We start from the raw sequence: 22,765 nt of genomic DNA, 5'->3' as shown, positions 1-22,765 counted from the left end.
GTAGGAACCCCTTCATTCTTGTGATTTACACCTGACATATGTGCCACTTGCATCACCTGGATTCCGTCTGGATGTGACATTTGTGTGGATTTTGGCCTGTACATTCGACATTGTATATATGGACTCAGATCTGGTGGGCAAAGGTGGGCATGTTTTTATTTCAATTTTTTAAATTAATGCAGCCAAAAACGACAAGCACGCATGGAGTAGTTGACAGTACTAGCACCCGCCCCCCCCCCCCCTCTCTTGCTCGAAAAGTGCTTATGAATTTACAGTACAAGGAGCCCAGAACCACAAACTGAACTACACACAACATCCCGTACAGAGTATACCATTAATCCTCCACCTTGTCAAATCCTGACCTGTGGGCCACTTGCCCTCAGGAGGAGGAGGAGGAAGGATGGAAAAAAAAAAAGACGAGAGCCACAAGAGTCCTTGATAAATGTCCCCACAGCAAATTGAGTCGTTCTTGAATTTCCCTTTAAACTTTCGCAAAGTAGTCGAAAATGGGGAGGATGACAAATATCTTGTTTGGCTGCAGCATAAAGATGAGGGGGGAAAAAAAGACCCCCGGCCCCCTCCTACTACTCCTCCTCCTCCTTCTTCTTCCTCGCTGTAATTAAACATTTCATCCCGGGGTTCATATGGTGTAGCTATGCTGATCTAATTCCCCCGCATAATAAAACATGTAATAAAAAAAAAAAAGGCACGGGGCAGCCCACGCTGTTCTTACGCCGGAAGAAATTAAACCTTTTGTCTTTGTGTTGTTGTTGTTGTGGTAAAATTGAAACAGCGGTTGGTCGGAAAATAAAAGGGGGCAAGAGAGCTCGTTCTTTCCTGCTGTCTGTAAGCCTTTTGCTCATTTCAGCAGGATACATTGTGTTTGTCCGTGACAATTTCAGGTCCTGAAATTGGCATCTCTATTCCTAGTTGGCGGTTGGGATTTGGGGGGGGGGGGGGGGGTTAAATAAAATTCAAATTCTTCAGGTGGTAAAATAAATAAATAAAAAATAGCAATATTGGAACTGTCTGATGCCGTTATCTGGCCGTTGAAGAAGCCAGACTCGGAATTGGTTTACTGCCAAACCCGCCCTCCCTGGGAAGACAGAGGGATTTATCCCCCCCCCCCCCCCCTACACACACCCTCTTCTTGTCTGTGCGTCACATCGCTATCAGAAAAAAAATTATTCTCGCCTCTCACTGGCTGAATAATATTCATACATTAGCATGGCATTAATGGGCGTCAGACTTTTAATAAGTCACCGGCTGTAATTAGAATGATTGCAGTTCACAATTGGAACGCCGTGTTGCTGCGGGTCACATCGGACTTGTTTGTTGTCGGGGGAAGATATATGGACCGTGTTGATATATATGTAAAAATATATATGAATGCATATATGTACAGTATATGTATATATATATATATATATATATATATATATAAATGTAATATACTGTATATATATTTTTTGCTTATCTGCTAAACTCATTTGCTGGCTCTCCGCTCATGCATGGGTGAACGAGCAGCATGCAAATGGCAGATGCGCACCCATACACATGCATTTAAAATTTTTTTTATGCATACATAAATGGAGCTGAAATGTCCCAAAAGTGAATCTCTCTAGTTTCCTTTGCATGCCACTTCTTCAATATGCATGCAGGTCCGTCCCTACAGCTCTTTTAAACAAGGCTCCCCTCGATGAATATGCAAATGGGAAAATAATCAAAATGACAGCCACTAATATGAATTTCACAAAGTGACCCACGACGTAGAATGTCTTCATGTCCTCGGGGACGGCGACGTCGTCATTGCTTTTAACTCCCCTTAAATGCAAGCAACGTGAGGACAGCGGTGTGTAGAATTCAGGCCATCGTGATCTTTTGGAAATAAATCAGCGTTAATTAGAATCGGGGAAAACGTTGACGTGTGTCTGTTCAAACAAAAAACAAACGGAAAAAAAAAAGCTTTTAGTCAGACTTTTGTTGGGAAGCTATCAAGGACGCATTGAAAAAAGTTGTTCAAGCCGCGTTGGCCTTTGGGCTCAGCGAGTAGCTTAATTAAAGATATAATAACGCCTTGCGGTAGTGTAACAATTCCTACAAATACGCAGTCCATCTGCGCAGCGGTTTCATTTTCAAAGCTCACAGTCTCCTTCGCGGCAACTGCCAGGCAAAATGTCACTTCATAACTCTTTGTGTACATTTCACAACGGAGACGTTTTTAGAGCTGTTCCCACTCTACCGCCATAAAAGTACTGCAGTGTGTCCATGTTTCATGCTATGCTAGCTGCTTTGAATCCCAATAGCCCAAAGCAAATAGTAAACTATTTTTTTTCTTCGTGCTATCCGATTCGAACGAAAAACCTCTCTCCAGCTGACCTCCCGTCCTCCCGACTAGCGCAGGAAGTTGTTTTTGATAATCACGTCCGTGCCCAGTATTGATTCTCTGTAATTCTGAAGCTAGTTTGCAATTATAATCCATTAAAAAAACAAACCTTTTTTAATATTGGAGTTTTTTTTTCTTTTTTTTTCTTTGCCGGGCCAAATAATAAGTGATTTTCACAAAAAGCAGTCATCCAAGGCAACCGATTATTATATTTGCTGGCAATTTTTTTTTCTGTTAATGATTTAAGTGTCTCAATTGCGAGGAATGATTACGGAGCTTTCCTCAAGCAATTGCTTACAATTAGACTTCAGGCATGGCTGATGGATGCCGTGCGGCGTATATTTTCAGGTGTTTATGTGCCTTTTTCTCCTGTACTGTCTTCAGATTGTTTGGGAACAAAAAGCCCGTATCATTTTGTCTTTTTTTGCGGAGGTCGCAAGTGCTCTTGTCCTGGCAAGTGGCGTCTCTGGTGAGTCGGGACAGGAAGGCCGTTGTTGTTGTCAGGACAATTTTTTATTGTGCTTCACTGCTTTACCTCCGCGGAAATGACTGCTTGTGCAAACTAATCATCGCCACCCAAAATAGCCAAATTGTGGTTTTATAATGTGTTTTTTGGGGGGGGAGGGCGTTATTTTCCAGGGGAAATAGCTGGGTTGCATGTTGTGTCAGATAATTGACGTGCAAGGGCAGCATGGTTATATAGTGGTTACTTTGTGTGCCTTGAATGTCTTTAATTCAGGCTCTGAATCTCCTGTGTGGGCTTTCGATTTCCTCCCTGTGCTTGCGTGGGTTTAATTGTGACTTTTTGGATAGATAGTGCCGAGTTACTTTTTTTTTTTTTAGTTTCAAAATCTTTTTTTGCTGTCACCATCTATTTGTTTTGATTTCTGAAAGCGCCTTCTGCCTCGGGCACTGACACCACGGTTTTGTTTCACCAATCCACCGTCGGCGACGTTTGACTCCAACCAATCAAACTGAGCCGGAGAGTCACATGACACAAAGTCTCCGCAGCGCCATGCAAAAAAAAAATAATGTTGATTAATCCGTCCATCCTTTTAATTCTCCATACCGCTTATTCTCACTTAGATTCCCATTTTTTGAATGAAAAATCAAGGATAATTGTTTATTCAACTATTGTTTAAGTTGCTGTAGTGAGTGGTTTGGTTACAAGAAAATGCTTACAAATGTCTGTTATTTATGACGTGAGTGTTAAATTTTGGTCGAGATTTTGGCAAGCATCATGGAAGTTTACGTGTTCGATTTGCTTTCGCGGGCCGCGTAAAATGATGCGGTGGGCCAGATCTGGCCCCCGGGGCCTTGAGTTTGATACCCGTGGTTTACACCTTCATGGCCATTTGACGTTGGTGCTCGGACGACTCGCTGAATACTTTTTTGACTTCTGATTTCTCATTTAATTGTTGTCTTGAATCACATTATTCTTAAGTAATTGTACTTTTTCGCCGAGTCTTCTCACCACTTCGTCAACATGTGCCTTGCCTCTGGCCCAAAAGCTAGCTGCGATCGGGCGCGGCTCCTCCAATTTGGAGGAGGAACTTTCGAAAACGGATCGATGGATGAGAATGACGGAAAATCAGAGCGTCGGGCACGAAAAAAAAAAAATAGCTCAGCGACGGGGATCTTTGCCGTTGCCATTTCACCGTGCTGGAGGTTCCGAGGGATCCGTTTTCCTGGAACCCATTTCACATGCTAATTCAATTCCACGGCTGTCGTCCTTCCGCGCATCGGCGCCAGCGTGGCGATAATAAGCGGCGGCAACAGGAAAGCATGAACACACACACACACAAAGGATCGATGGGGACTGTTTTTCATAAATTGAGTGGGTGTTAAATTAGCTGGACGGGGCTGACGGGCAACACATGGGATTGAGTGAGCGGTATATTTGGGTGCTGTCTATCGACTGTGACAGCAAGTGAAAAAGACAAAAGACCCTGATACTCAATCAATGGGAACAATCAGGCACCGCCGCCATTTGTGTTTGAGGTTCTTTCCGAGTGGACGGCAGTGTAATTTTCACCAGCAAATACTTGCACCGTTACTGTCATCTTGTAATGGCCACTCCTGATTGCCCCCCTTTGGTCTCCTGCTTGATTTCCACCATTCATCTTGAAAGCAAGTCCAAATAGCCGTATTCAGATCGCTCTGTTTGCTCGTATTACCCTCCGCGTTGAATTGGGTTTTAAAGGCACCGCGCAAATATCATTCTGTCGCCACTTGAGGAAAAGACCAACAACCCACCCCCACTCCGCCGCATCCCCCCGCCCTGAATCGATATAACCTTGCCCTACTGGTTGCTTGGCATTTCAGTGAAGTCGGTCACAGCCTACTACTGGCAAAGCTTTAGAAGGGCAACGCGCGCTCTTAATAGAGCAGCCGGATCGATTATGATGCTGTTGCTCTTATAGCAAACGATATTGCAGATTGCAGCACGGGAAGCCAACACACGCACACACACACACACACACACACACACACACAAAATATAATAATAAAAGACCAACTGTATTTGTATGGTCAGGAAAGTAGACACATTCTCTGCATTTTCTTTTAACTCATTCAGTACCAGCCAATTCCAAGTCTGAGAAGACGTTTAAAACCGTCTTTGGGAGTGAATGAGTAAATGGATTTTCCACAATCCAAGGGGTCCTCGGTTGACGTTCACCTATGAAGCGTTGTTTCAAACTTTTCAATGCAATGAACCACTTTCCATGCAGCATAAGAATACAATAAAATACAATACTTGCTGATTTAGCGCTTTCACACCAGCTGCAGCCGTAACAAAGCGCTTTACAAAACAGTTAACATAAAGTAGGTAAATAACATAAAAATAAATCATAAAAAAATAAATAATAAACACAACACATAACATCAAAACGGGTACAGTCGTGCAATTTGAACCACTTTTCCCCGCATGCGCTTTGTTGTTTATTGAGAATGTTTTGTCACACGGCACGGGAACACACGCAGAGGACGCAATTGAACGAATTGATGCCGCTCGTACCTCAAGGCCCCCGCCGATGTTTATTAATGTCATGCCCTCAAGTTAAAGCAATCCCCCCCCCCCCCCCCACGTCCCACCTGTCCCTCGAAAAAGAAGAGTCACACGCAAATGAAAGCAAACGCAAATCAATTGACCTAATAGCTTGCCCGATCAATCTTCATGTTTTTCTTACGGCCCCGCACAGGGGCGGTGGCGTAATTGGCGTGAACACGGGAGGCGCGGTGTTAATGGCAGGAGTCGACTCCTTCCTCCCCCCTTCCTCGTCCCCTTCCTTACCTCCCTCGGTCCTCGCAGCTCTGGCGGCATCAATACTGTCACCTCTTTGTCCTGGCAGCCGTCTCCTTAATAGCGTGTAAGACCCCTTTTAAAGTCTGGCGCTCAACATCGACACTTTCAGTCAGGCTGCAAAATTAGAAGAGACAATGTATTAACAGTGTGTGTGTTGTTGTGTGTGTGTGTGTGTGTTGTGTGTGTGTTACAAACCCTTCTTAAAGACGTCATTCTCAAAGTTTAGTAACTGTACCAATGGTAGCACGCAGGCTCTCTCTAGTCATATGCAAAAAAAAAAAAAAAATATTAAAAACAAAAAATCAAACTGCGGGTAATGTGACAGCAACTTCATTTTTATTTATTTAATCCAGTGAAGTCCAGTTGGCAAGTACTGTTCAGTTGTATTTACTTTTTAAGTTTAACATAGTGGCATCTTTCAGAACAGTTTTTCACATTTATTGAACTTTTGTATTTGCAATATACTGTATATTCTCTCACATATTGGTGGTTTTCATTTTCCGTGATAGAAACACAGTGTTCATGTGTACGAATTGTGCCTGGTGTTACAGTGGCAACCCGAAATACTGACTAAAGTATGATCACAAACTTTTCTTTCATATCAACTCATGGCAAAATCTTAACGGCTATGATCAAAACAATTCAATCCGTTATTGTTTATCGTAATACAGATTCATTAGTTGCTTGTGTTTGTTCAATAAATGCATGGGAACGGGACCTTCAAAAAAAAAAAGATTGAATAATAAATCACAATCGTAATTTTCAGGGGCGTTGGGATTCCATAATATTTTTTCTCAATCATTCGACCTTAGCACAAGGTGTGAGAAGTTTGAGAACAACTGCTTTCAAGTGGATGGTGTTGGAAGACCACATGATAAAAACGCGTGTGTGTGTTGAGGGGAAAAAGAAAGAACAGAGGAACAGAAGAGGCAGCGTGATGGAAAGTGAGCATGAGAGCACATCCGGGGTGGATTAATTAAGGATTATAATTACCTTGGAACGATGCAGGCCTCACCTGAGACTGCCCCTTTGCCGCCGACGCTTGGCTCCTGGTGCCCTCTGTACCCCCCCCCCCCCCCCCACTTGACTCCCCCCCTACTCCCGCCTCCCTTCATAACAATGAGACGAAAACACAAACCTCACTCGCCGTATCATACGTTCACCTCTTGTTGACCGCCGTGCTCAAATTGTGTCAAAAAGCCTCTCGACTGCCTCTTTACAATCTGCGTCGACATATGTTGCTCCGCGCCGTTTAAATGCGACTCTCCGGCCCATATGTCCGCTTTGCGTGCAGCCGGACTGCATTATTAATACATTGACTTAATCTTCTTAATTCACTTCACTGGGATATCTATCCATCCATTTTCATTAGCAGCTATCCTGATTTTGGGGCGTGGTTGTAGCTACACTTTGGACACGCATAAAAATACCAGTCCAACTCACGTTCACACCCAAGGCCGTTTTTCGTTTCGCCGAAGATTGCGAGAGTCCACTCTCCAGACAATGTTTTATGACGACTTCAATGCAGCTCACAAAATGGGAAATAGGAGCAGGTCATTGAAAGAAAAAAAAAAAAACGGGGTACAGTCGAAGACGCCTATTGTTCATTCACGCACCGTCGACATGGGTGATTGACGAAGCGCGGTGTTTCTTATTATGAGGTGCGCCTCGCTTATTGTTTAATTGATGATTGCGTTTCGTCCCAAATGGCAAAAACAAGCGTGTTGTTCCTTCGGCAGCAGGAGCGAGAGGAATTCTAATGTCTTTCTCGCCGACCACTTGGCCGTAGTCGTCCACGCCACTTGATTTATTAGAAAATGCTATTGATTGGGTGAATTAATGCGGTGCCAGTTTAATCAGTGCGCAATGGGAACTGTGCCGCACGTCTCTAAACTCGAAATGAATTGAGTGTATGATATCGATCCGGTTATCTGCAGTATTTATATAGCTATTTGTCCACTCCTTGATTAATTCGCTGTGTACAAAACAATGTCACCAAGGCTTTTTGGGTTGAATTTGATATGAGCGACAGCTTGTGCAGGCTATGCATTAAACATTTTTATTTATTAATTTTTTGATACATTATGCGTTCAAAATAATGGAATGACAAACATGTACATAGGAGCCTCCGCCAATAATAACAACTTACAACAAGGATACATTTGGTGATATTTAGTAAAGGTACTTTTTTACTTTAAACTTTTACTTTCAACACATACCGGAGCAGTATTTGATGATTTCAAGTTTTTTTCCACCTCTACCAAAAATCACGGCGTTTTCGACATGTAGCTGAAAATAGCGTACTTCAGTACACAGTGCAAGTTGGCCTTGCTAATGCTGGTTAGCGAGTTAGCTTATCAGGCCTACAAGTTAGTTCAGATTTAGGATTAGGATGAAGTTATTTTTATCAAGTTGTTTTTATCAAGTCATGGTACCTCTCCTTCAGTCCTACTTCTGTCTAAACCTGATTCGTTGTCATGACTCGGCGCTAGTTAGCTTAACATGTTCTAAAGTTGTTTTTTAAAATCTCTATCAAGCCACCACACCTCCCCTAAAATCTCTAATTCCACCTGCTTCAGTTTTTGAATAATTACCTAACTTGTGCAACTTAATACTTAAAAAAAAGAAGAAAAAAATTATATAAAAGCCTCTCTTATTTTCAAATACTCCTGTCAAAACCGCCTTCCATTTTTAAATAATTGTCAGCTCATGTTCTCTTTGCAAGTTTAATTTTTTTTCTTTTTAACCTGTTTTAAAATTCCTAAATAATCAATGACAGCCCCCCCCCCCCCTCACAAACACACACTTAATTATACTCCAAGTAGAACATGTTTGTTCTTCCTATCAGCATGCTTCGGTGTATGCCAAACTCAGGAAATGGGCAAAACCCTTAACGATGAGGTTTTCTCATCTATTTTGCGAAATAATCAGGCGTTCACACACAGTGTGAGGGCTCTCGCCCGGTTGTGCGCACGGTGAGAAGTGTCATTGTGTAACAGCGGTGGGGCCCCCGACGTAGCAGAAGAAGCGCGGCGTTGCTATGCGCCGACCTGGCGATTGAGCAGTACCTGTCAAATGAGGGGAAAGTAGCGCCCTAATTAGAACTAACTGTGGACGGATGATGCTTTGTGACAGCTGTCTCATCTGATTCAGCCGCCTACTGATGGGGAACATTTGTTTGGAGGTGTTTGTTTAGGCTCATTACCGATTTTAAAAGGAGAGACTTCACCCGTCTGGCTCCCCGTCTTGCGTGTGAAACTGAGGGCTATACATATTACAGAGCTCGCAATCTCAACTGTCAGTGATTTTCTGCACTTTACCGAGCTATTTCCGTTCATCATGTGTAGATCTGATTAGCAAAGCGGCTATTTTAGGACACCTAAAGTAGCTGGAATTAATCTACAATGGCAGTCGGCGGGGACGTGATGTGTTGAAATGGGACATTTTGGAAAAACAGTCCCCCCCCCACAAAAAGTTTCTTGAATGTCTGCCAAGTAATGCAGTCTAATATTAAACCGAATACACCTTTTGGTTAGGTGCTGGCTTTTGAAGTTACGACTCGATTTGCATTGTACGATTTCTCAACTGCAACACCCTCCCCGCTCCCTCCCAAAAAAAACAAACAAAAAAAACATTTTGCAAATCTAAAAAGTAGTCCAATAAACATTTGTTGAAAAATATTTTAATAAAGTCAAGGGTTGGAGTTAGTATTTATTTATTTTTTAGATTTTGAGACCAATATTTTTCCTTTTCGTGAAAATGAGTAACGACTCCAAATATCAGTTACCTTGACGAATATTAATCAGTATCAGTGTCAGCCCTGAGAAAATAAAATAACAAAACATCTCAGTCTATCTCTATTTTTTTTGTGCAAATAGGGGCAGCAATTGCTGATTTTTTTTCTTTTCAGGAAAGTGTAACAACAACAATTTGCTTTAGAAAATAACGATTGCAAATAAGTGCACCAGTAGCAGTTTGAACAGCAGGAATGAGCTCGTAAAAAGATTGAAGTTGGCTAGCCAGAGGCAGAGCTGCATTGTGTTTGTTTCCTGACTATACATTATTTTCATTAGTGAATATTTTCTGTGTAATCGACATAATAATTATCAGGCACAATTGCCCTCGTCTCTGAATATGACCTTTTTTTTTTTTAAATTACGGCGAGCGAGTTTCGAACTAACGTCAAGGAAAACTTTTGGAAAGCAGATATAGAGATGCGGGCGGCCTTGAGCGGAATACCTGCGCGTGAAAGTTTTCTTTTCACAAGATTCCTACTTAATGAAAATCTCTTATCCGATATACAGTACAGGAAGAGGGCAGTCGGCGAATGGCTTACATAATGTGTGAAAAAAGAAATCATTACACTCCACGTGGGATTGAGTGTGGTTTTCAGTGGAGTCTTTCATAACGTAAAGCATACATCATAGATTGCGGACGCTTCTTAATGGCTCGTGGCGTTCCAAGGAAAAACTGACCTTCAGCACATTCGAAACTTTGCCACTTGTGTTTAAATGCACGTACGGGTAACACAATTAGGACCGGCGTCAGGCGACGCTTCGACCGCAGCCGCATGCTAACAAGATTAGCCCGCTAGAAATTAGGAAAACTCATTTGCATAACCTTCAAATCGATCTTTGTCTCGTCAGTCGCTTCTTCTCGGAGGTGTCATCGCAAACAAAGGCGAGCGCGCGTTTTGTTGCGCTTTCATGTTCCCACGCGCCGTGCGTCTGACAGCGTTCGCCTTCAAGGGTGCCGTAAAATCATTATCACAACAAAAACATTGATGCAAAATGCCCCCCTCCCGTCTCCATTGTTCTACGGGGGGGAGAAAAAAAAATCACCCGGACGTTCGTTGCGAAACAAATCATGTTCGTCGGCGGCAGCTACAGGCTCTCAATCGAGTTACTGCGAACTGCAGTTCGCTCGATTTGCTCCGAGTAAACAGGTTAAAGTTTTTATAAGTCATATAAACGTCTGTTTGGTTCGGCAAGGCTCATATTTGAGTTGTTCTTTCCATAAACATGCATTCTCCCACCCCCCCCCCCCCCCACCCTCTTATGTTCCTTTTCATCCAAAAACAATTTGTTCTGCCCTCACAGGCGCAACGGAATAATCACGGCTACTTCAGCCCACATTCATACACGTTTGCTCGACGGCCATTTCCATTTCACAGAACGGACGCAACGTGTGTTGGCTCGCCGGGTCTTCAAAAGTGCCTCTGTTTACACTGTGGTCCGTGCACTTGTCCTACACTCCACCTCTGCACCCGCCACGATGCGGATGGAAATATGAATGACCTCTGATGGAACTTGATATTGAGCTCTTTTAAAGCTGCGAGGCTTTAGACAATATGCCGCTCGCTCGGTTGAAGGTGTGGGAGCGGGCAGTGGCTCCTCGCTATAGTGAGGTGAAAATCTCTTATATAGAAAGATTATTATCAGACATTTTTTAACTCTGTGTGTGTGTGTATACTGTATATATATATATACTGTATAGGTGTGTGTGTGTGTGTGTATACACTGATCCCTCATTTATCAGGGTTAATGGGGACCGAGACCTCCCGCGAAAGACAAAAATCTGCGAAGTAGGTCCCCCCCGCCCCATACAGGTATATGTACATGTGTATGCGTATATACAATATTGATAAGGCCACATTTAATGGTATACAAGCATTTAGAATTAAATGAATGAATAGTAATTAACATTGCGTAATGCTGTATACTAATATATCTATACATGTATAAGTTAGGTTAGTGTATCAATAACAAAATACAGCAAAAATGAACATGAAACATACATGTAGGACTGTACATGTTACTCACTGTTTTGCTGACTTTCGCCGCCTCTCACGGACCTTTTGCGGCATTTTCGCTATTTTTTAAAGTTATATTTTGATGAATGCTTTTGAAAAATCCACAATGCACTGAAACCGCGAAGTAGCGAGGGATCACTATATCTATCTATATCTATCTATATATATTTAACACAAACCTTGGCTAGCATAAAATGCTTCAACAGTGCTGTACATGTTTGTGTGTTTGATACGTTCCCGCGTGTGTGAGCGTCTGTGCACGGGCTGTGGTCGACAGCAGCCGCTCATTGCGTCTACAAGTTTGACTGCTCTCCCTGCCGGAAAGTGTTTATTGGCGACTTCCCGTTCTCCTTTCCTGCAAGCGAGGACGTTTATCGTCATTAAAGTACAGTACAGGCAGATTGAGCCTGACTGAAAAAAAAAAACTGAGAGTAGTTTATGCCACCCTATAAAAGTTTACAATGATCTCACGTTTGAGATGTGCCATTTCAACATCGTTGCAGACGTGGCTTACAACAACATCTTCTGGTGTCATAGGGTTTCATCTCATTTGGAAGGAAGATACCTCTTGGAACATCTTGATTTTGACTGACAGGCCCCAAATTAAAGCGAGTGTGTTTGTGTTTTGCTTATCGGGCTAAAATCATCATTCCTGTTTTCTTATTCACCCTGCTTTTGTTAAATGAGCGACAGTAAAAGGCTTTGTTTACTCCCGGTTGCATCGGGGAGTGCAACCGGATGTAAAGTATAGCGGAGGAATATCATACATTTTGACGGGATTTATGACCGCTGTCTTGAGACGCTCTCGCTCGCCGCGCTTGCGCTCGTTAGCCGGCTAGAACAAAGACATTAAAAGCAAACGAACATGGCGGCTGATACGCTTGGAGTGACGTCAGCCAGGGAGAGAAGACAAAGGTCGTACGCGTCCCACGGACCCTCCCGTTTCTTCGCTCGCCGATTCGGCTCCTCCGCGGAAGATTATCTCCGAGTGACGGCCTCGTTTGACAGATGGGCGGATGATGGATCTGATGTGATAGACAGCGGGGTGATGGATGGATGCTTTGGCTGATAGGGGTTTAATGTGGCGACGGGGCCGCGGCGGCAGCGCACTGGATAGCTTAACGATAGATAAAACCGGACGAGCAGATAAACAAGAGAGTGCTAATCCTGGCGTTGCACCGCCCCTTTGATGGACAGAAAATCAAAGCCGGGTAAAGGAACCGCGGAGGGAGGAACAGTGGACCCTTTTTAGATTGTTGTCATGCGGTTGAAGCGCTTTTAACGCAAAAGGGGATGAAAACGCAGCGAGAGTGGAGGTGGACCACCGCGGTGCAGCGGTTTCTTGGCATGGGGTCAGCGATAGCACACATCTGTCCTTCCAGGCTTGAGGTTGGATATATCGGACAAGAAAGGGAGGCGCGCTTCGTGATATGACACCGCGGGCGAGAGCCAGGGCCCGCCGATGTCCAAGCGTGAGATCGGGCGAAGCGGCAAATTGGCAGTAGTGGGACGTGATGAGATGATGGGGACAGGCAAGGATTGAAGGAAGATGGCGGCCATGATTGCGGCGTCCTTTACCGTATTCCCTCTTCCACTTTGCTTGTGGAACAGCGTCACGTCGGCCGTAAACAAAAGCGACGCTTTCGCTTCGCTCTTTATGTGGATGCCGTTGTGCCAAATGGCCAGATGAAAAGCAGCCTGTCGCGATGTGAGCGAGGAGGAGGAGAAGCAGGGAGGACGAGCCCGGTGAGAGTTCATCTGAAAATAGGGAGTAAGCTGCCCATCCTCGTGCTATTATCCAGCGCTAAACTTTGCCTGGGTTCATCGTTTCAGGGGGACCCCCTGGGGCCTCTGGCATCGATCCGCCGTGCTCAGAATGCACTCCGGTGTCACCTATTTAAGCACAGCAAGCTGCCAGCCAACACAGAGGAGCCTTTATTTATCAGGCCTCTGATTTTGGCCTGCACGGATGACAACCTGATTATCACTTAAAGGAGCTTCTAAATCTTTTATTGGATGCAGTCTGTATGAAGAGAGAGACAGCGGGGGTCGGGGAGATGAAGTGAGGTGAGGGTCTGTGTCATCCTTCGAGGAGGCTTAACGAAGGAATGGACTGGATGAGAAGTGTGTGACGGGGAGAAAGGAGAGTGTGGACAATGGCGGAGTAACCGAGAGCGGGTGTGGTGGTGGTGATGGAGATTTGGGGGAAGAACAAACAAGAAGACAAGTGGAATAATACGGAAAGAGTGGGGAGCTCATTTGAGATAATCGTTTCTGTCCTGTGACAATTACCAATCTACATAGCGCAAATGACTCCTGCCGGACAGATTTCATTCCAAAGTATGTAAAAAAAAAATTCCAGTGCAAAGTGCTCTCTTGCATTAAAAATAACCATTGAAAACTGAACAAGAAATCACTTGGTTTTTCCACAAAAATTAACTTTCAAAATTTCAATATTATTGAGTTACTATGTGGAAAAAAATTATATATATATACACAGTATATACAGTGAAACTCCTCTACAATGAAATCATGTTTGCAGCAAGAAATTTTTCTCAACAGGGGGCTTTTCACTGCAGCAAATTTTATCTCGAATGTAAACACACACACGCACACACACAAAACGTATGTGTGTACTCTTTTAGGCCTGCTCCCATTGTAGTATAGGGCAATATAACACCCAGTATGAATACAAGTAAGACATCAGTCATCTAGTGGTGAATGGTGATAATACAACTTAAAACAACAATTGACAATTTCAGTTTGGCCCCTGTGGCTTTTTCTCTCTATTTCATTTTTCTTTTTTCATATTTTAGTTTTTTTTTCTAATTTTGGGGTTTTCCCCATTTTGACGCAGTTTTCATTGAAAATGGATCTTACATGTTTACCAGTAGTTTTAAAAAAAGATTTTTGTGGGTCTAAATAAATTACATAAATAAAGTTGAGTTGTTCTTAATCACGGGGCCACTCGGTGTGGTTGCAGGCCGCATGCAGAATTTTCCAAAATTGTTCTGCCCTAGCACGCTTGCTTACCAGGCTCTAAGTCAGCGGCAAAGTAAGAGCATGCCAGGCCAGTCCAAGTGAGCAAGTAATCGGGGTTAGAGACGGATGTGTTGACAGAACGTGTCGGCTTTAACTGTGTTGACCCCTGGCCAATCCGGTCTGCATGCACAAGTGGCGGAATTTGAGTGCCACCCCGGCCGGACGTGCGCAGACTGCAAAATTGGTACGTGTGTTTCGTCGACTTGGATGTGAAATGAATGTAAATGGGAGCGAGTGTGAGCGAGGTGTATGTGGCGGGTGTTTGCGCATCTATCTCCATGTGTCAGTCCGCTACCGCGCCGACATCATTTTCGATGAGCCCAGGGGAGAGAGAGTTTCTGTGCATTCTTGGCGCCACATAATTGTTGCCGCATCGGAGCGCCCCATTTCATCTTCTCTATAATTCCAGCCAATTTGTTTCATCTGCTTTTTGTTTTCTCCTCGCTCTGTTTTTTGCCTCGCCGAGACACCCAAATGACGTCTTGCATTTTTAAAATGGTTTATATTAAACCCTAAAGAAGAAACTCTTTTTTGTCGTTTGCTTTGGCCTAGCGCTGAGAAGTCGATCACGGAGCCGCTTTAGCATTAACACACAAACATTACAACTTGGAAATTTTGTCCGACTTTGTTAACTCATTCAGTACCAGCCAATTCTAGACCAAGCCTGAAAAGACGTTTAAAAACGTCTTTGGGAGTGTATGAGTTAAAAACTATGACGTTTGCAGTTTCTAGAGAAAACCTGTTATGATTGTTGAATGTCTGTTCCATTGAAAGCATATATTGGAAATTTTGAAATGAAAATTGTTAAATTGTATTGTAACTATTTGGGCTTCAGCAATCACATACGTTGACGTTATTACGGTAATATTTCAACACCAAAATGTCTCCTTGCTCGAGACATGCTGACAACGCAGAGTTCAAACTTAATTCGATCAGTTACGCAGTTGAACACGGAAATAGAGCAGCGGCAAAAGAGTTCAACGTTAACGAGTCAATGTTATAAATTGCTGTCGGTTAAGTGAAATGTGTCGCTGCTTTGTTAAATGAGTTGTACTGACATCTGATCGTTATGTTGCCGTTTCCTTGAGCGTAGCGCCATCTAGTGGATGCATACATTGTCAATTGCGTTTTATAATGCGGTGCGCCCAATGTATGAAAAAAAATTACAAAATAGGACAATCGTTGAAGGTCCGCCTCATAATCCAGTGCGCCTTTTAGTGTGGAAAATACGGTACATTTACGTTATCAGAAGATGAGACGACTCCGTGTATCTACTTACTACTCTAGAACATTCGAACCTGTGGGCGGCGCGGTGTGGGACTAATCAGCACGTCCGCCTCACAGTGCAGAGGTGCAGGGTTTGATTCCGGCTCCGGCCTTCCTGAGTGGAGTTTGCGTGTTCTCCTCATGCCTGCGTGGCTTTTCTCCGGGTACTCTGTTTTCCTCCCACATTACAAAAACATGCACGATAGGTAAATGGAAGACTCTAAATTGTCCCTAGGTGTGGTTGTGAGCGCCGACGGTTGTTCGTCTGTGTGTGCCCCGCGATTGTCTGGCAAACGGTTCAGGGTGTCCTCCGCCAACTGCCCGAAGACAGCTGGGATAGGCTCCAGCCCGCTGTTTCGACAGTATGATGATTGCACAGGTGTGCCTTACACCGCCCACAATAAAAGGCCACTCTCAAACGTACAGTTGTATTGTATCGTAAAGTGGCACCATGGATTAATTTATTTTAAATTTTCCCCGTAGTCAATCATGACGATTGCGTTGCGGACCCGCAAATCAATCCCCTAACGAGCACCCATTGTGCGTTCCATCATGTTGACAAGGTCAGGTGACGCTTAGGTCAATATTGTCGCGTTGAACCCGCGCGCCCGCTTGATTGAAACTCCCCGTGCTATAAATCAGCGGGAGCCGTTTCATTTTTCATGTCATCAGTTGTTTACCCGCGCGGCGACAATGGCGGCCGAGCGACGCCAGCCCGAGCTCTTATTAGAGAGCAGCGAGATAATTTCCAAGCGCTGATTCCATATTCAACGCAAACAGGCGCATACGTGAGTGTCAGCGCAGATACGCTGCGTGCAGGCGGGGCGTCCTGGAACAAAAGCTATTGTGCTTCCTCATCAAATGCTTTTTCCCCCTTTGTCATCTTGTGTGAGTGTGATGGCAGCGCTGGTGTAAAATGTCAAGAGAATTAGCGTGGCATTAATACACACACTCTGTCGTCCGCCTCCCTTCTCTATTTGGCCTCTCACTTTGCTCTGCTCGCTTGTCTCGCTCGCGCTCCCGCCGCCGAACGCTTGTCCGACCCTTTCCCGCTCCCCCTCGAGGGTGGCGTTGATTGTTCGGGGTCGTCGCACCTTTCGGTGATCAAACTCAATTTTTCACACTTTGGCCATCAGTCGGCACGACAGGACAATCGAGACAGATTTGGCCGACTGTTGCGAAAGCCTCAAGACGCTTTCTGCCGAGATCCGGGCAACGGGATTAGCTTTAAATGGAATTTAATTTCCACCATTGTTGACGTCTGAAGCCTGTCTACCTCCCAGACGCGGTGACGCAACGCGCCGCGCAGCCGCTTTCACCAGTCGGCGCCCGCTAAATCTCTTTCATTTAATCACGCTCAAGTCTTTATGTCTTTCACTGGCAATCAGCTGTCCAAATGCTATATGTCAATGCCACAATGCTGACACGCTCGATGCTATTACAGTAGCAGATGGGTAGGGTTTTTTTTTTAACTCAGTTTCACAATGAGGAAAGATATGCTTGTGTCACAAAACAAGTATTGCACTCTCATTTCAGAAAATGTCAAAAAGAACAACATGCTGGCTAGTAATAAGAAAAACCTTTTCTTGGCGTATAATACTTGACTGTGGTGTCATTGAAAGCAAAAAAAAAAGACAGCGTTGTGGTGAAAGGTTTCTCAATGATTTGAACGAGACAAATATAATAAAAGGTATTGTTGTCTTGTGAGGGGGGAAAAAAACATGCGATGACAGAAAAAAATGTGAACAAATTGAAGCCTTTCATGAAGAATTTGTTCCAATTGTAATTGCTTGAAAGCAAAAATTCCACAAATGTGAAGCAATCCATTTTTTTTGGGGGGGGGGGGGATGGTAGCCTCGGCGTTTTGGAGTGGAATCGCGTAAGTGAACGAATGAGTAAACAGAGAAACGAGTAAGAGCTGCTGAAGCGTGAATCGATGTTTATGGATCGACACCTAAAGACTTGCTGTGCCGCTGATGAAATGAATGCGGTTTGTGCGCGCGTGTGTGTGAGTGTGTGTATGTGTGTGTATCCAAGCTAAGTTTTGAAGCTTGTGGCGATGCCGTGGTCTCGCTGTCGACTTATCTATTTGAATGATGACGTAACAAGCCGCAGCTATTGCTATCAACATTTTATATCCCTCTCAGGTGTATTTCTTTGGTTTCTTTTCACGCTCGAACACCCACGTGATCAATACTTTGATTCAAATGCATGTCGAAAAGGCGCAACATGCTACCATGCCCCTTTTTATAGCGCCTTCCAGTGTATAGCAGGGCTGGACCCGCAAAGTGCATTCATAAATTGAGGCCCGCTAAGACTCATGTAATATTTGTTATGTTCATTTAGTTTTTTTTTTTGTTTGTTTGTTTAGTATTTTCTCCCAGATTTTGATTCATTTCAATGTATTGATCAATGACTTTATATTGTATGATTTATCAGAAAAATGGGCGAATGGATTGAAGAGATGTCTGACAGACCACACGCTAACAATTTCGTCCAGTGTCATCTCGAAAACTCACAGACGGCGCGTCACATTTTAGTCATCAAAGAGCCATGTTTAGCTCGTCAGCGTCTCGTAATCGTCATTAAAAAAAAAGAGGGGTGGGGGGGTATTCGCTAAATTATGGCGTTATCGTTGACAAAAACAACACTGAGTAAGAGTTAGATAAAATAAACTATATTGTCAAGTCGTGTTTGCTACTTTTTTTGTGCTTAAGTTCAATTTGTCCCGGTCACAATAGCCCGGCAAGCCGCAGTAACATTTTTCGTTCTACGCAAAGGATAAAGAATCTGTACGCCTATGAGTTTTATTCTCTTTCTATGTCTGTTACGCTCCACTGTTTCAACAAACGGTTATCATGACGCAACACTGATGCTATTTGTTAGCCGGTCTGCAAAGTTTCGTATGTTAGCATGAAGCTAAGGGACATGAAAAATGTAAAGGTTTGAAATTCCCAACATGGAATTCTCTTTTAGTTTGACGGTAAGCTCAGCTGGCAATGGCATTAAACCGAAAGAAGCCTTTTTATTTTATTTATTAATTTTTAAAAAAAATAATTGCTCACTAGCTGCCAGAGTGCTGCTTGTTGTGAAGTGAATTTTCACAGTTCACTGCCACCAGACAGCACTCGGAGCTGAAAGTTTTGCTCACAAGGCAAAACAAAGTCATCCGAAAGTATCTCCACTTGCATCTCAAGGCACCACTTGTATGTTTGACGCACATTGCAATTTGATTTTTAGAATGACCCGGCCCGTATGTCTACGTGAAAAAATTAATCTGCCCCTTGACTACGTTGATTTGTAGGAAATCACGCGTTCATCTAAAGAACGCCTCATCGAGGAAATTAGCCAATTTCACATTTTGGTCTTTATTTTTCAGCTTCCATATGAATTATTCGAAAGGAGTTAATTAGATATCATTGCAGGAGTGAATGGATGCGGGAGATGAATGGGCTTGACTATAGAAATATTTTGAAAGGAGTGCATTCGTGTGATCTGCTCAGATCAGAAAAAAATCAAATAAATCAAATAGAAACTGAAGTCACAACTTTTTACGTCGTGCTTCCAAGCCTCTTTATTTTCCGTTCCGCCGCAGTGGGGCTCTGCTTTGTTGCACAGCCGAAAGATTGAGATCGTGTCTTGAAAGAGTTAAGAAAATGGATGGTCTAAAATGGCGGCGGCACGAACTAAAGAGACCGCGAAAGCGCACCGGAGGATGGCGGCCGAGGCTTTGCCGCATCCTAATGAGCCATCAAATAGCGTTGTTCCATTGTACCGACACACTCAAACACACACGGACACAAACACACACACACACACACAAGTCGCGAGCGCTCGTGTTTGTTTTGAGCCAGTGCTGGGCGGTGCTTGGCACCGCAAATTGGGGGCTTGACAAGCGCGGCATCTGTCTCACCAGCAGGGGCGTCCCGCCTCCCCCACCCGCACATGACCCATCCCTCTTTCGAGTCAGCGGCCTCGGGATGGGGCGCCATCTCCACCACCGCTGCGCACCACATCCTTCCATCCCGCCCCTCAACGCCCTCAGAACACTACCGCAGCTTCTGCCCCTCCTCCCGCGAGCAACAACCTGGTTCTTACCTTCATGGCTTCTTTATAAAGATTATTTTGACATTTAAATCCCTCGATGTACTGTAGCAGTGATTCTCTCTTCTCTAGAACTCGTAGAATCGCCGCAGTGCAGTTCAGGTTTGTTCAATTTCTACCCATTTAGTTAAACAGGAACGATGCATATTGCCACGTGAACTTGCAATATTCTTATTTTCATGAGCACTTACACCTATTACGCTACTGTATTTTAGTGTAAGCCATTAGGTTGGTACTTGAAGTGCTCTGTAGTTTTTTTTTCCTTTCTTTTTTTCATCGTGCCTGGTGTAAATGGTTTGAAAATGACGATCCCGTTGCTTCCATTTAGTCGCAAATGTGCCCTTGCCTACTCACGGTTTGCTTTTCATAAAATAGCGTGGTTTTTTTTCCCCTTCTCCTCACTGAAACTCACCCATTTGCATATTTTTGTGATCTTTTTGTGCCAGCCGAAGATGGCACAAGATGTCATCACATCCCTGGATTATAGTAAAGAAGTAATTGGTGTCAAGGAAGTGATATATCTTGACATTAGGGAGTTTTGTCTGCGCTGTTAATGTTGAGTAAATGAATAACAATTCAAATTTAGCCTCTTAACCCTTACTTGCAATAACTTGCATTTTCCAGAGCCCTTACTACAGCCCCATTCAGTTCTTGTTTGTTTCGAGGCCTTTCTTCCTTCAGTCTCCAATGCTCGAATGGGTTAACTCATTCAGTACCAGCCAATTCTAGACCAAGTCTGAAAAGACGTTTAAAACCGTCTTTGGGGGTGAATGAGTTTAGGTCCACTGACCTTCCGTGTCTTCCCCTTGACAAAGTCCTTTGTGGTGTTGGCAGTGTGTTTTGTATCACTGTCTTGTTGCATGAAGAAGCTTCTCCCAGTGAATTTGGACGTATTTTTCTGTTTGTGCATAATGAATTGAAAACGATATTTCCACTCCTCGGTGGAAACTCAATCCTGATCCATTGGTGGCAAAAGATGTCTCCATCCACACCCTCATCCGTTGAATTCACCCTCCCTTTCAGTCAAGGCTCAGCGGCAGCTTGCTAAAGGCTTCGAACCATTTTCCACCGCAATGGAACTCCCTTGAGGAGAGTTGGGAGTCGTACAAACTAGCACACATGCAAACTACTACCCGCTGGTAACGAGCGCGCGTACACACCGGCGCGCAGCCTTTAATCCCGATGCTGGTGTATCTTACGTGTACATTGAGGCAAAGAAAGGCATTGCGCGCTCGGGAGCGAGTTGAGAGGTGGTTACCGGAGAGGGGGGGGGGACCTGTGTGGTAGCTCTTGCAGGAAGCCAGGATAAGCATCCAGATGACACCGCATGACCCCTCCCCCCCTCCCATCCTCCCTCACCCTTCACCACGCCTGCTTCTGTCTCCCTCGCCGCTCTCATCCGCTCATTATAACCCGACGGCTCCCTATCCTTCTCTCCTTTAATGAAAGCCCTCCCCACCGCTCTCATCCTCCCCCCCCCCTTCCCTCTCAATCTTGTCTTCCATTGAGCCATCCCTTCTCCCCTCCTTCATCTCCGTCCTTTCTTTCCCTGACGCTCGTCTCATCACGTAGGCCGCCCGCTAACTCGCGGCCTCGCTGCTTATACCCCCCCCCCCCTCCCCCGCCCCCTGCATGCGGCCATTGTAGCTCCTGATTATTTTTCGGGGGTTGGGGTGGGGCCTCCTGTGCGGTCTCACTACCGCGCCGGGATATCTCGCTCATCGAGCGGACTTGGAAGTGGATCGAGGTGGGCGGGGTCGAGCCTTGGGGTTTTTCGGCAAACGGGAGGAGCGCCAACGCAAGTGTTTGATACAAGGACGTCGGGAGGATGGGCGGCGGGTTGTGGGAACTTTTCTTTGGGTCGAATGAATGGGGGAAACGTCACGCAGTGTGTTGGTGCACATTGCGGTTTATTGCGGAGTTTATTGCAGAGGATGTCACGATGAGGTCGTCTTAGTAGCACACCCGCGTATAATCGGGCCTGTCGGATGGCTCTTAAAGATTCACCCCGAGTGTATTATTAATCAATATTTTATTTGTCTGGCACCATCCATACCTAACAAAGCGACGCGGAGTGCTTTACAGAATTGGTACGACTTCCACACGCCTCCTCATCCTCCCCCTAAAGAATAAAGATGCAATTATCGGAGGTTATCTTTCGGGTTGTCTTTGACCCTTGTGAGCAAAATCAGCAAACCTTGACAATCGTACATGTTCAACCACCGACACATTTACGATCACAAATCCTAAGGTCAAGACTTTTGCAACCACAACGCAGTTACATCCGAAATATCGATCCTCTTCCCACAGTCAAATCGCATCTCAAAACCCACCTATTTAAAATCGCAGACTCCGTTTAAATTCATCTCTCCTTTGATTATTTATCATTTTATTTGTGTTTCATTTTTATGGGTCATTTTTTGGGTCGTCTGGATACCTTGTGGTCGGTCTCTGTCCTTCGACTGAAATGATTGTCAGTGGAGATATAAGAACAGTCACAACACTTGGTGGTGGTGAGTGTGTGTGTGAGGAGGGGGGGGGGGGTTCTCACATTTAAAACGGTTAAGTTGTTAAAAATCGTTTTTTTTGTGTTAAGACATCGCATGGCCCACGCTCCTCAATGTGGGTCAATAACGCTCTCTTCCACACTCCTCTCAACAGCTTGTCTTTTTTCCAGCTTGGGCTTTGTGTTTCTGTTTTCCTCCCACGTAACGCCAGTGCCTTTGTGTCAATCACACAAACGGTCTCTTTCGTCACACAATTGCACTCAGTGTCTCTCATTATCTCTCGCTTTGGCGAGATGTTCGACGTGGCGAAAGGCGGTCATTGCAATCGCTCTGCGAGAGCA

At 44.4% G+C, this 22,765-nt stretch overlaps 1 protein-coding gene and 1 long non-coding RNA gene across 6 annotated transcripts in view; both read left to right on the top strand.

Annotated features, from left to right (window-relative positions):
* adgrl1a (adhesion G protein-coupled receptor L1a) overlaps positions 1-22,765 on the top strand; it is a 220,946-nt gene that overhangs the window by 90,132 nt on the left and 108,049 nt on the right. The window lies entirely within an intron of this gene.
* LOC127589712 (uncharacterized) lies at positions 7-18,742 on the top strand. The gene is made up of 2 exons (XR_007959480.1): positions 7-11,149; positions 11,190-18,742. It is a non-coding gene; the product is annotated as an uncharacterized LOC127589712 (long non-coding RNA).

The sequence above is a fragment of the Hippocampus zosterae genome, chromosome 17 (genome assembly GCF_025434085.1).
Source record: "Hippocampus zosterae strain Florida chromosome 17, ASM2543408v3, whole genome shotgun sequence".
Taxonomy (NCBI): Eukaryota; Metazoa; Chordata; class Actinopteri; order Syngnathiformes; family Syngnathidae; genus Hippocampus; species Hippocampus zosterae.
The sequence above is the reverse complement of the archived record's forward strand: the minus strand, read 5'-3'. Positions and strand labels throughout refer to the sequence as shown.